At 38.8% G+C, this 11,900-nt stretch overlaps 1 protein-coding gene across 1 annotated transcript in view; it reads right to left on the reverse strand.

Moving 5' to 3' along the window:
- The window catches only part of LOC128604704 (E3 ubiquitin-protein ligase UBR2-like), a 134,347-nt gene that overhangs the window by 44,908 nt on the left and 77,539 nt on the right, over positions 1-11,900 (reverse strand). The gene's annotated exons all lie outside the window — the stretch shown is intronic.

Consider the following 11,900-nt stretch of genomic DNA (forward strand, 5'->3'; position numbering starts at 1 on the left):
AATAATTTGTTTATTATGTTTTATTTATTTTATTAAATATTTAAATGTATGAATGTGTAATTATATATATATATATATATAATTATTTATTTACTTTAATTTATATTATATATGTTGTTTATTTTATTAAATATTTAAATGTATTATATATTTTATTTATTTATTTATTGTAGTTTATATTATGTATGTTTTATTTATAATACATATTTATAATGAAATTCTTTTCAGTCTTATATAACTGGACTAACAGTTTAGTTTTAGTCTGAAGTTTAAATTTGTAACTGTCATGATTCCCCCTTGAAGCAGCGTGCTCTAAGCGCGAATGCGCGAGCACCTGCTTTTCCGTTGATGACCGTAATGACATCTGGACACGTGTGTTTTGTTTATGTTTCTGTTATGTCTCCTCCCTGTTCTGTCATTGGCTGGGATTTCACGTGGGTCTGTATTGCTCTCAGCTGCTAGCGGTTTAGACGCTGATCATGTCCACATATATACCGCGCGCCTCCCAGCACACAACACGGAAGATTATCATAGATTTAGTTTAGTTCGTAGCGTAGTCATAGTCACGGTCCATGTTTAGAGTTAGTTCGTGCTGGATTATCCGGTTCCAGTTCCAGTTCCTCATCATAGTTCGTTTCTCGTTTTGTTTACCGACCCTGTTTTCCGTGACCACGACCTAGATTCCAGCCTTGCCCAGTGTATGCCTGTTTGCCAATCGCCTGACCTCTTGCATGTTTGTGGATTACGTTTTGGATCACGTTTTGGATTTGTCTGCCTGTCTCTCTTTCAAATAAACAACTGTTCATCCTGCACTTGCATCCGTCCTATCTCCGCTCCGTCTCTATACGTGACAGTAACACTCAGTTTGTGGATATTATTTTAAATAAACAACAAAAGGTGTACTGAAAGTTTGGCCCCGCATCCGATTAATCCGAAAAAATAATCGGCCAACTAATCGATTATAAAAAATAATTGTTAGTTGCAGCCCTACTTTATATGTTTATACAATTCAGATACTAGCCATACAAAGATGACCTTGCTCTGGGGGCCAATGTTTATCTGTTAGTAAGTCCTGTCATAGAAATAAACTCATCACTGGGACCGTTCCCAACAACACTGCAGGTCCGGGGGTAGACCCTTAAGCTGGAAAGATTATTGTGTGGAAGACCTAATGATGAATTACGCCAATCACATCGTTGCAGCAGAAAGAGTGCATGATGCACACACTTTCACCCAAATTTGGTATTTAGCTGATCGTGGTGACGGGACTAAGTGCCTAAGGCGACACGATTTCTTTAGATCCCACATGAGCCCATGAAGTTCTCTAGTAGACTATTGCCGCAGATTGGACGACAATTAGTAGTTAAAAGCCCGTATGCCAGGATATTGGCCGCCTCTGTAAACCGTTCTGTATCGCCTTTTGTCAGAAGAATCATTACCAACAGTGCTACCCACACAACGTCACACGTCCCCTCGTCACGCAGACACATCATGATTATTCTATCATTGAACACATGCGGTCTGTGATATGCAACCCTCCACATTCTAGCGAGACGGGGTTTGATTGGCTGAACTCAGACAGACAGTTAATATCCATGAGCCCATCCCCCGAGTACTATCAATAGGTGCAATGATTCTTCTTGTCTTGCTCATTTTGCTTTGTATTGTTTCTCTCATTCGGAGCAGTCTCTCACACTCGTTGAAATCACTAATGACTAGGGATGCACCGAATGTTCGGCAACCGAAATCATTCGGCCGAAAATAGCAAAAAAAAAACATTTTTGGTGAAAATGCCGAATAAATTTGACCAAATAATGACATGTTTGAATACGCGACCAAATAGCCTAGCAACCAGAGTGAGACGCGCGAATGTCACGACCTCGATAAGGGGGCGCGCACATGCACGAACTACGTGCTCTTCGGGTGTTTACTTTTTTGTTTCTTTTCCATAGTATTCTGTCACGTCGCGAGACAGAAGGGAGTAGAGTACGGAAGCAGGTAAAGACGTATTTATTTAAGGGCAGGCAGACAAATCCAAATCGTAATCCAAAAAACGTAGTCAAGACAGGCAAAGGGAATCAAAGTCACGGTCACAGAAAACAGGGTCACAACAAGAAACATGAACTAGTACTATGGACTGGGAGCGGAAAAACCAGCGGGGACTAAATGAACTAATCTATAGTTTAAACTAACTAAATCTATCAAGGAACATAACATTAACAACATATCCAACTATACTATATCTACTGTAATACTCGGCGAGGTGTACAGGGACGCGAGCGGTATATATCCCCAATATCATCAACCCTAGAGAACCCAATAGAACTTTTTTGTTGTAGGCTACAGAGTGTTCCATTCTTTCAGCAGTCAGTTATAGGACTAACATAGGCTATTTTTATTTTACTCATTTATTTATTTAAAGTTATATTGTGCCTTGTTGGTAGCCTATGCCTGCTGGAATGAAAAAAATGTACAGTGTTAAATAAATATTTTGAAATTGTAGTTCTTGTAATTGATTTTTTTTCTTTGAAAAGCAAGACAAAATAGTAAAAAGCACATTTTGACTTTAATTTATGCAATGGTGAAAAAAATGGCAAAATAAATGGAAAGAACGTGATCGGTTTGGCCTTCGGCCAAGTTTTTCATCATATTCGGTTTTGGCTTCGGCCAAGAATTTTCATTTCGGTGCATCCCTACTAATGACCAAACGCTGATGTTGACAAAGACTGATTACGATCCCTATGATGACCAACCTGACTTGTATTTTAAACCTGACTGGGAATCAGATTCTGCCAGTGACACTAACTATGACGACCCATTGACCTCCACTTCACACCTATTGTAAATTTTCCTTTGACCAGGACGATTCTCATTTCACCCTGAAATGAGCTTGCTTGACGACAGGATACTTTATATCCGCAAAAACAGCCTTAGCGCCTTCGTTATGTCTGTTTCCTGATGAATTCAGTTGAACCTTGAAAGGAGTCTGAAGTTCTGATGTATTCACAGCATTGTAATTTCTCTGTTAATTTTAGTTATCATATTTTATAATGATAAAAGGGGGAATGTGAGGGAAATTATTCATTTCTACTTTGTAATAAGTTTGTTCTTGTTCTGTTTCATTCTCATGTGAGGATAACGACTCAGAAGGCCATGTGATGTCACTGAGATCAGTACAGAATGTTTATCTGCTTACAGAGACACAAACATGTTCTTCTGTTCTAGGCTCATCTAAACATCTTCTAAGATCCTGAAACAAAGCCTGTTTGAACTGCCTCAAACTGCTTCTTATCGGTACACAGAATGATGTCATGCTCTGCGTTTCATATATATAGTAGTGGTTTAGTACTAGCACTTCAGAGCGCTCTCATTAAGAGCGCTCTATTCTATTCTGCTTTATTCTATCCTGTATTAACCATCTTTCTGTAATAAACCTTTTTACCTTCAGAGGACGAGTCTGCGAGTGTTGTCTAATTTCCACGACAGGTCAGAGGTCACATCAAGTACTCGGCGCAAACCTGTAAAATCTGTTAAGCGTTTATTTTAGAAACAAGCTTTTATACACATAATCAGAAGCTGTGTAACTATGAAACAGTGTGACTTCCTGTTACACAACCATCACAGATGTGTGTGTGTGTGTGTGTGTGTGTGTGTGTGTGTGTGTGTGTGTGTGTGTGTGTGTGTGTAAAATCTCAGTGTGTCTCATCAGTGAGGAGGTCGGACCTCTTTCTCCTGGCTCCTCCCTCTGACCCGTCCTTCTCTGGGCTTCTGGGTCCGGGACTCGAACACACACACATTCCGAGTTTTAAATGAAAGTTTTAAGTTTAAATGAAATCACAACGCATTCGTATTGTCTGCATTTTACACTCACTCAGGAACGTCAGCACAATTCCACATCATTTCACAAAATACACTGACAAATCTAAAGAAATTATTTTTAATTTTATTTATTTTTTTAAATACACTCCGACTTCTTCCCCCTTACATCTTGTCCAAAATCGAATGCCTCTCAGTTGACATTTTATGCAATATATGCACGTGTCACAGGTGTAATCAGTGTTTTTACTGTAAATAATTCAGTGCAACAATGCTGTGATCAGTTTTTGGGTCAAAAAAAACAAAAAGCACCGAATTAAACTATAGTCCTAAATTAATAATATATATTCTGGTGTGTGTGTGTGTGTGTGTGTTGGGTTCTTTTCTATTTTGTACAAACAGTTGTGTAATGTTTTACTGTGAAGTTTAGATTTGTTACACTCAGTTTGTGGACTTTATTTTAAATAAACAAAAACAAATGGTACTGAAAGTTCGCTCCACCCCATCCGATTAATCAAAAAAATAATTGGCCAACTAATCAATTATGAAAATAATCGTTAGTTGCAGCCCTAATAATAATAATAATAATAATAATAATAATAATAATAATAATAATAATAATGCTGTTAAACAGTTCGGAAGCTCCGTGTGTTGTCCTTGATACGTGAAAACTAGACAATGCACAGTAATAACACTGATGAGCTGCGTTATTATTATTATTATTATTATTATTCTACGAGAAATAAGCTCATAGCAACACTGATGAAATACACATAAAGTACAAAAAACCACACACACAAATAGAGAATGTGTTTAGCATTTTTTACATCTGCACATAATTTAGTCTGCACATAGTTTAGCAGCTGTTTTAGAATTAAAAATATCATGTGTAAGTCTTTATTGGTCACATATTCAATAGAGCACAGTGAAATTGTTTTCTTCACATACCCCAACATGTCAGGAAGCTGGGGTCAGAGCACAGGGTCATGATATGGTGACCTGACCTTCTGATCAGTAAACCAGAGCCTTAACCACTAAGCCACCTCTGCCCCAGTGGTGAGAGAAACATGAATTTTCATAGCATCTAATACTTCTTACCCCACTATTTGCTAAGTACTACAAATATAGACTTCTAAACACCGCCCTTAAAAGCTTAATAACAGAATACTGCAATTTTTGGGAAATTGCCGTTCCCGACTTTGGCCACACGAGGGCAGTCATGTTCCATCCAGCACAACACACGACGCCGCCTAAAACAGAAGGTAGGTTGTAGGTGTTTTACTATTACTACTACTACTTCTAATAATGACCTAAATCGAAGTAATTAAATACGTAATGAAAATTGTTGTCTATATAGCTGACCTCATTTTCCTACACAGTGAGTTAAAGGCGCACAACTATCAGAATCCCAGTTCATAATTGTGTTTGATTGGCCAAGTAGAATAAAGTGTGCGAAGAATCCAACTCTTTTTGAGCTTATTGGACATTACACATTGCTGTAACTATCTCATTGGCACTTCTTAATTGCTCATAGTTTATTTGACGGATGCAACTGCTGCGACATATTTTGCCAATCTTAAACTCAGCTGTCATTCTGGAGGTGCAGTTTTGGTTGATGCATGACATTTAGGTTCAAACACAGTGCGTACTTTGACTGTAACACAGATAGTGAAAATGGAAATGGGAAAAGAGAAGGCCAGTGATTAGACAGTGCGAAGGCAGACTTCGTTTTCCTACTTGTGTGTGATGTGTGTTATGTTAGTTTCTCTTGCACAACTGTCGAAGTGCATATGCTTTCCTTGTGAATGACAATTTTTAAGAATGAGATGAGGGTTTGAGACAATGTAGCTATTTTCGACCTTCGAGAGTCCATTATATCGTGCATTTGCGAGAGCTGATAAAGCAAGGCCTGAGCGCTGCTCTCCCACGAATGTTCAGGCTTTTGGGTAATTCTAGCAGTCTGCTAAATGCAGAGATGAGTAAATCTCAACAGGGTTGTAGCACGGTTTCTCGGGGTTGTATAATCTGAGCAATGCAAAATGGGGCTTTAGCAGCACAAAGTTATTCGTATTAAGATTGTAGCAACACGAAGTAACTGAAAATGGTATTCTAGTAGCATGTAGAAATTCGAACTAAGGTTCTAGAAGCACATAAAAATTCTAAATACTGTTGTAGTAGCATGTAGTCATTCAAAACAGTGTTCCAGCAGCACAAAGTCATTCAAAAGAATGTTCTAGCAGCATGGAATACAACACACACACACACACACACAAGGCAATAGCGGAGCTGGGATAAAGGGCATTAGGGTGACTGTGCTCGTTAGGGTCAGGGAGGAATCGGACTGAGTTAAGAGGAGGAGGCCGGATGGGCTGGCTGGTGCTAACTAGGCGCGCCTGTTTGGCCCGGGACTACAAGAGCGGAGCGCCGCGTACGAGGAGCGCCAGCCCGAGTGGCGAAGCCCGGACGCTGGCAAAGACAGAGGGAGTCTTCTGACCTACACCTATAATCACATTTTCTTGTTGGACATGCTTTCTCCCCTACAACTAACAATGTCTTACTCTTGTCTCTGCTGCTCTGTTCAGCTCTTCTTACTTTCCTACTGACTGTTTCCCACCCACCTAGTCAACTTTTATTCAACATTTGTTCTTTTCATCTAGACTTTAAATTTATTTACTCTTCACCATCTATTCATATACTTTCAGTTTGAATGAAAGTGAGCACATGTGATTTCTAGCATGCTAGCCGTGTTAATGAATGATAGCTACCATGCAAAGTTTGCTCCAGTCGAAGAATAGCTTGTTTCTCTATGAATGTGACTGTTGTGTAAACTTCTCCTTTGAAACTGCTTTATCCTCTTTACTCTGAAGCTAAAATTTTGTCTGTATGATTAATGTGTGGGATTTTAGCTTGTTCTTATGAAATGGGGGTTTGACTCCTGCACTTATGTTGCTTTTTTCTAAAGCCTACAAACATTTGCAGTATCTGCCACAAGCTCTCCCATTTTCTCCAAACTACTGAATTTGTGATGCAACAAACTTTTTGGACAAACAGTTTTGAGCCTTTGTTTTTATTTCTTTTAACTATATGCTTTGAGAACTAATAATTTTCCCCCAATATCTGATTTTAACTATTGTGCTGGTAGGTCATTAAGGCTTGAACCTTATGAAAACTTCATTAAGACTGATTTGCTAGCCTAAGCTCAATCGGTTTTGTCCGATCTAATCCACAAACTGAGCAGGAGTCACACCCGACTCCACCTGTTTAATCGGTCGATCTTGACTTTCAATAGACTCGGGTGTGGCTTCTGCTTGGTCAGAATAAAAACCTGCACCTGAGTTCTGAGTTCTGAGTTCCTGAATACTAGATGTTCATACTAAATTACTACAGTCTTTCACTTATCCCAGTATTTTTTAGATAGTTTATTAGGGGACAGTGCATTTTCCCAGATGTTTTTTCCCCAGCAAGTTCTTTAGTGTCATGTTCTGCATTCCAATTCACATCTCTAGCTCAGTTCTCTCCTCCTGATATCTTTTGCAGTCTAACAGAATGTGTTTTACCGTCTCTTGTGTATTGCAGTGTGTGCAGAGTCCAGTGGGGTGTTTTCCTATTCTGTGTAATGTTAGATTTAAGCCAGCATGAACTGTTCTAAGACACATAATTATCATCTCTTCCTTTGGGTTCCTGCCTTGCCTCATACATATGTCCCAGTATTCCTGCCGTATTTTATGTGTCCCTTTATAATGGTTTTAACATCTGCTCTACTTAATGGTACTTGTATATCAACTGTTTCATGCTTTATCGATCTTTTTGCCAGTACAGCCACAGTTTCATTTTCTTCCACCCCTACATGTGCAGGAACCCAAAAGAAGGAAACATTCAGCTCCCTACCATGGAGTATGAGAAGCAGATAATATATTTGTTAACCAATGTCTTGTCTACATGATGTTTTCCCAGACTGTATATTTGATAGTGCAGATAGACTGTCAGAAGCTATAGCGACATCTTAGTTCTGATTATTTTTTTCCGACCGCTGCAGTGACAATAGGACTCCTGATAGTTCTACGGTGTACACTGATAAATGATCGGTCGCTCTTTTTTTGACTGCTACTTCACGAGGAATGAACAAAGCCACACCGGTGTGGCCAGTCTTGAGCCATCTGTATATACAAGTCATTTATCCTGATAATGGTCCATATATTTTTGAAGTATTATCCACTGTGGTGCTATTTTAGATTCCTCTTTTAATATTTGTTGTAATCTTGTATCTACAGATGGTTGTATGAATTTCCAGGGTGGTACAGTTCACCTCAATGGGGCTTTCTTGTAGCTGGCTGAGGCCTGCATTTTGTGCCTTTACATTTCTTACCCATCCCAAACTCTTAAAGAAGTTAGTCCTATAAAACTCTGAGCATTCTTGGGGTACACCCTGCTATGCCCTCATAGATTTATCCAATATAAATCACAGCATCTCTCCTGTCTCGACCTGTAATGCAGTCACTGGTGATGATTTAAATGCTCTAGTACAGATCCAGAGTTCTTGCGCCTGTTCCACGTCAAGCTTTTTAAGATTTTTAAGATACATTAGGCGACCGTAATCAAAGACAACTCTTGTAAGAGCCTGATAGATATTTATGAGCGATGCCCTACTTGCTCCCCGGTCTCAGAACATTATTCATCTTTTTACATTTGTTCTTAATTTTATCAATATGCTGACACCAGGTAAACTTCTCATCAAAAAGCTCTCCTAAAAATCTCACAGCCTTGACCTGTTCAAGATCTTGCCTGTACAGTTTCAATGGTGCTGTTTTATGACGTTTAGAAAAACATATACCTTGTGATTTTGAAATTGATAGTTTAAAACCCTATTCATTTGCCCACTGTTCTACTTTCCCTATTGCGTGTTGCATTTTCTTTCTTACATATTCTATATCCCGACCCCTAACCTCGTCAGCTGCATAAAGCGACTTGCCTATATTTTCTCCGACCTGATCAAATGTCTTTAATCATAATATTAAACAGTATTGGGCTACATACACTGCCTTGTGGGGTAAAATTTTCCGCTGCATATCTATTTGAGTACTCTGCACCTACTCTAACTTCTATTGGCCTTATGTTCAGGAAGTCTAATACCCAATTATATATATATCTTTCTGTTTATTCCTAATTCATCAAGTTTAATAAGAAGTCCATCCTTCCCAAGGGTATCGTACATCTTTTCGACATTGAAAAATACAGAGATGACACTTTCTTTGTTAGTTCGAGCTTTCCTAACTTCTGGCTCTAGGCATAAAATGGATTCTACCATTCTCCCCCTCCCTTTACGAAATCCTGACTGATACGGTGAGAGAAGAACTTTACTTTCTATATAGTGATCTAATCTATCTGTTATCATCCTCTCTGTAGTTTTCCCTGTGACGTTAACACTGTGGGTCTGTAACTTGACGGATCTGACTGTATTTGCCGGGTTTGAGTATTGGAACCGTTTCCGTGTTAGTGGGATTTTTCCTGTATTCCATACCATATTGAACAGTCTTAATAATACATCAAGCGTGATGTCTCTCATGTGGCCTAACATGCTATAGCATGTACTGTACTTCCCTGATGTCGTTTGCCGTGCGTTTGATATAACTCTTTTGAACTCAAATAGAGTAAATGGCAAGTCCTTCTTTCTACTATCCCTGGATTTTGGGCAAGTGTCTGATCTCTACACTGCTTGGCTGTTGAGGATAGGTTTTCAGTACTGTGGAGCTTCACAAAAGTTTTTACCAAAAGTTCTGTTTTTTTTCTGCATTGCTGATTGCATTTTTATTGTTGCTATTTAACACTGGTATTTACACACTGTTTCTTATTCCACTCATTTTCCTAATTGTTCTCCATATGTCCGATAGCTGGGTTTCTCTTCCAATTTTACTGCAGAATTGGCTCCAATATACACGTTTGGTTGATCTGATTGTTTTCTTACCTACTGCTTACGCCATTTTATAGTTAATCAAAGTTTCCAGTGTACGGTGAGCTTCGAATTTCCTAAAAGCTTTATTTCTATTTTTAATTGCTACAGTACAGCTCTCATCCCACCGTGGCACGCTCTTTCTTCGTTTACTTCCTATCTTTTTTGGCATTGTTTCTTCATCTGGTCGTATAATGGCCGTGGTCACTTTTCCGTTCGTTTCTTCGACATCTATTATATCCTTATTCGCTAATCCCACACGTTTCATTTCGCTCTACGTTTGGAACATCTGCTGGTCGGCTTTCTCTAACTTCCACCTTGGCGTTCTCGCTACCTACTGTCGACTGGTCTAAACCCTCCCGTGTGTTGATTCCTGCAATTTCAGTTGACGTTATTGTCAGATCGATAGCGCTTTCTGCATTATGTGAACTACAATACCACGTGTCCTTCCCGTCATTAACACATACCAAATTTTTATCGTCTATAAATTCCTCGATCACTGATTCATTTATATCTGTATTCTTACTCCCCTGTATTGTGCTGTGTGTGTGTGTGTGTTAAAATCCCCACACCGTACTAATTTCCCTCACGTCAACACACATACTGCATTTGGAGTATCGGTGCTCTGTCTATTACGGGGATTGTAAAAGTTGAATATCGTTATACTGTCTTTTCCTGTCCGTATTTTGACTACCACAGATTCATGTTCTTTCCCTTTATTGATTAGATTATATCTCACATCATTTCTTACAAAAGTTGCTACCACTCCACCTTTACCCTTTTCCCAATCATTTCTGATTGTACACAGCAAATTTTAAAGTGTTATTTTTACACTCACAGTGTTAAAATTAACACTTATCAAGAGTTTATATAGGTCCACACTAAATAGAGTTCAATTTACACTTTCAGTATTGTTTTTTTTTTCTACACTCTCATAGTGTTGAACAAGCACTGTAAGTGTTCACTGTTAGCACCATTGGTGTAGTTTTTTTACTCCTCACAGGCTCCATTTACACTAAGAAAGTGTTGAATCTACAGTAAATGTGTCAATAGCTCAACCTAATGGAGTTGTTTTCAACACTAGTGTAATTAAATGTGATCTACACCCTGTCTGCCTAAAAATGCAGACCTTTAAAATGTGTGTACTCGTCAATAAAAGAACAGCCAACACATCAGTTGCTGTATAAGGTTGAACTTTTATTTTCAACACAGTATCTTAGATGTAACAAACCAGCATGAATTGAGGTGCAATATATTCACCTCATAGTGAATATATTCATCTGACCCATTTGGACCCTGTAGATCAAAAGGCATGTAGAACTTCAAACTCCGGGCTTTTACAAGTTCACCCAAGTCACATACTGTCGGCTACAGCCACGCTGCGCACATAATAACTTAAACTTTAACGAAGGATAGAAACTGTGCGTGACTCTCGTGGCTTTGCATGCAGACTTTGACAACAGAAACACTAACATTTAACCTAGTTCAAAAGCTTTGCACGCAATTCCTTTACTCTGGGAGACTCACTGGTAAGACCAACATCAATGTTGTAGATCGTAGTCTGCAGGAAGGTAAAGATGTTGACAAGGGCTTCCTCATATGACAGTTTGAACACATAGTGGACTTTGAAGAGTTCTTCTATAGCACTCAAGGAGCTGGTTCCTGTGCAAGGGATGAGGTGCTTATCCACTACCACGTAGAATTTGTCAATCCTGCCCTTGATCCTTCCTAATGCCAGTAGAGACGGCTGGAGGCCCTCCCTGGCACTGAGATGGCCTTCAATACTGGTGGATGACTAGAAAAAAACCCCAGCAACGATAAAAACTAGATTAAAAATACAAAATACACCAATTACGATGTGCAATGACGAAATCCCTGAAATGTGGTCCATGACACATTCAGACATTGTGATGAAAAATGTGCTATAATCATAACTAGGAAACACAACAAACCTTAATTCAATATGTGCAAAATAACACCAGTTCGTATCATTCTTTATGTATTACTGCAACAGGACAACTTCATCAAAGGAATATTTCAACCAAAAAAAGAAAGTTCTTATGTGACTTTCTTTCTTCATCCGAACACAAAGAATTTTCAAAGGAAATTCGAGTTCTGTAAGTCAATCGAATGCACG

This window comes from Ictalurus furcatus, unplaced genomic scaffold (assembly GCF_023375685.1).
Source record: "Ictalurus furcatus strain D&B unplaced genomic scaffold, Billie_1.0 scf2, whole genome shotgun sequence".
Lineage (NCBI taxonomy): Eukaryota > Metazoa > Chordata > Actinopteri > Siluriformes > Ictaluridae > Ictalurus > Ictalurus furcatus.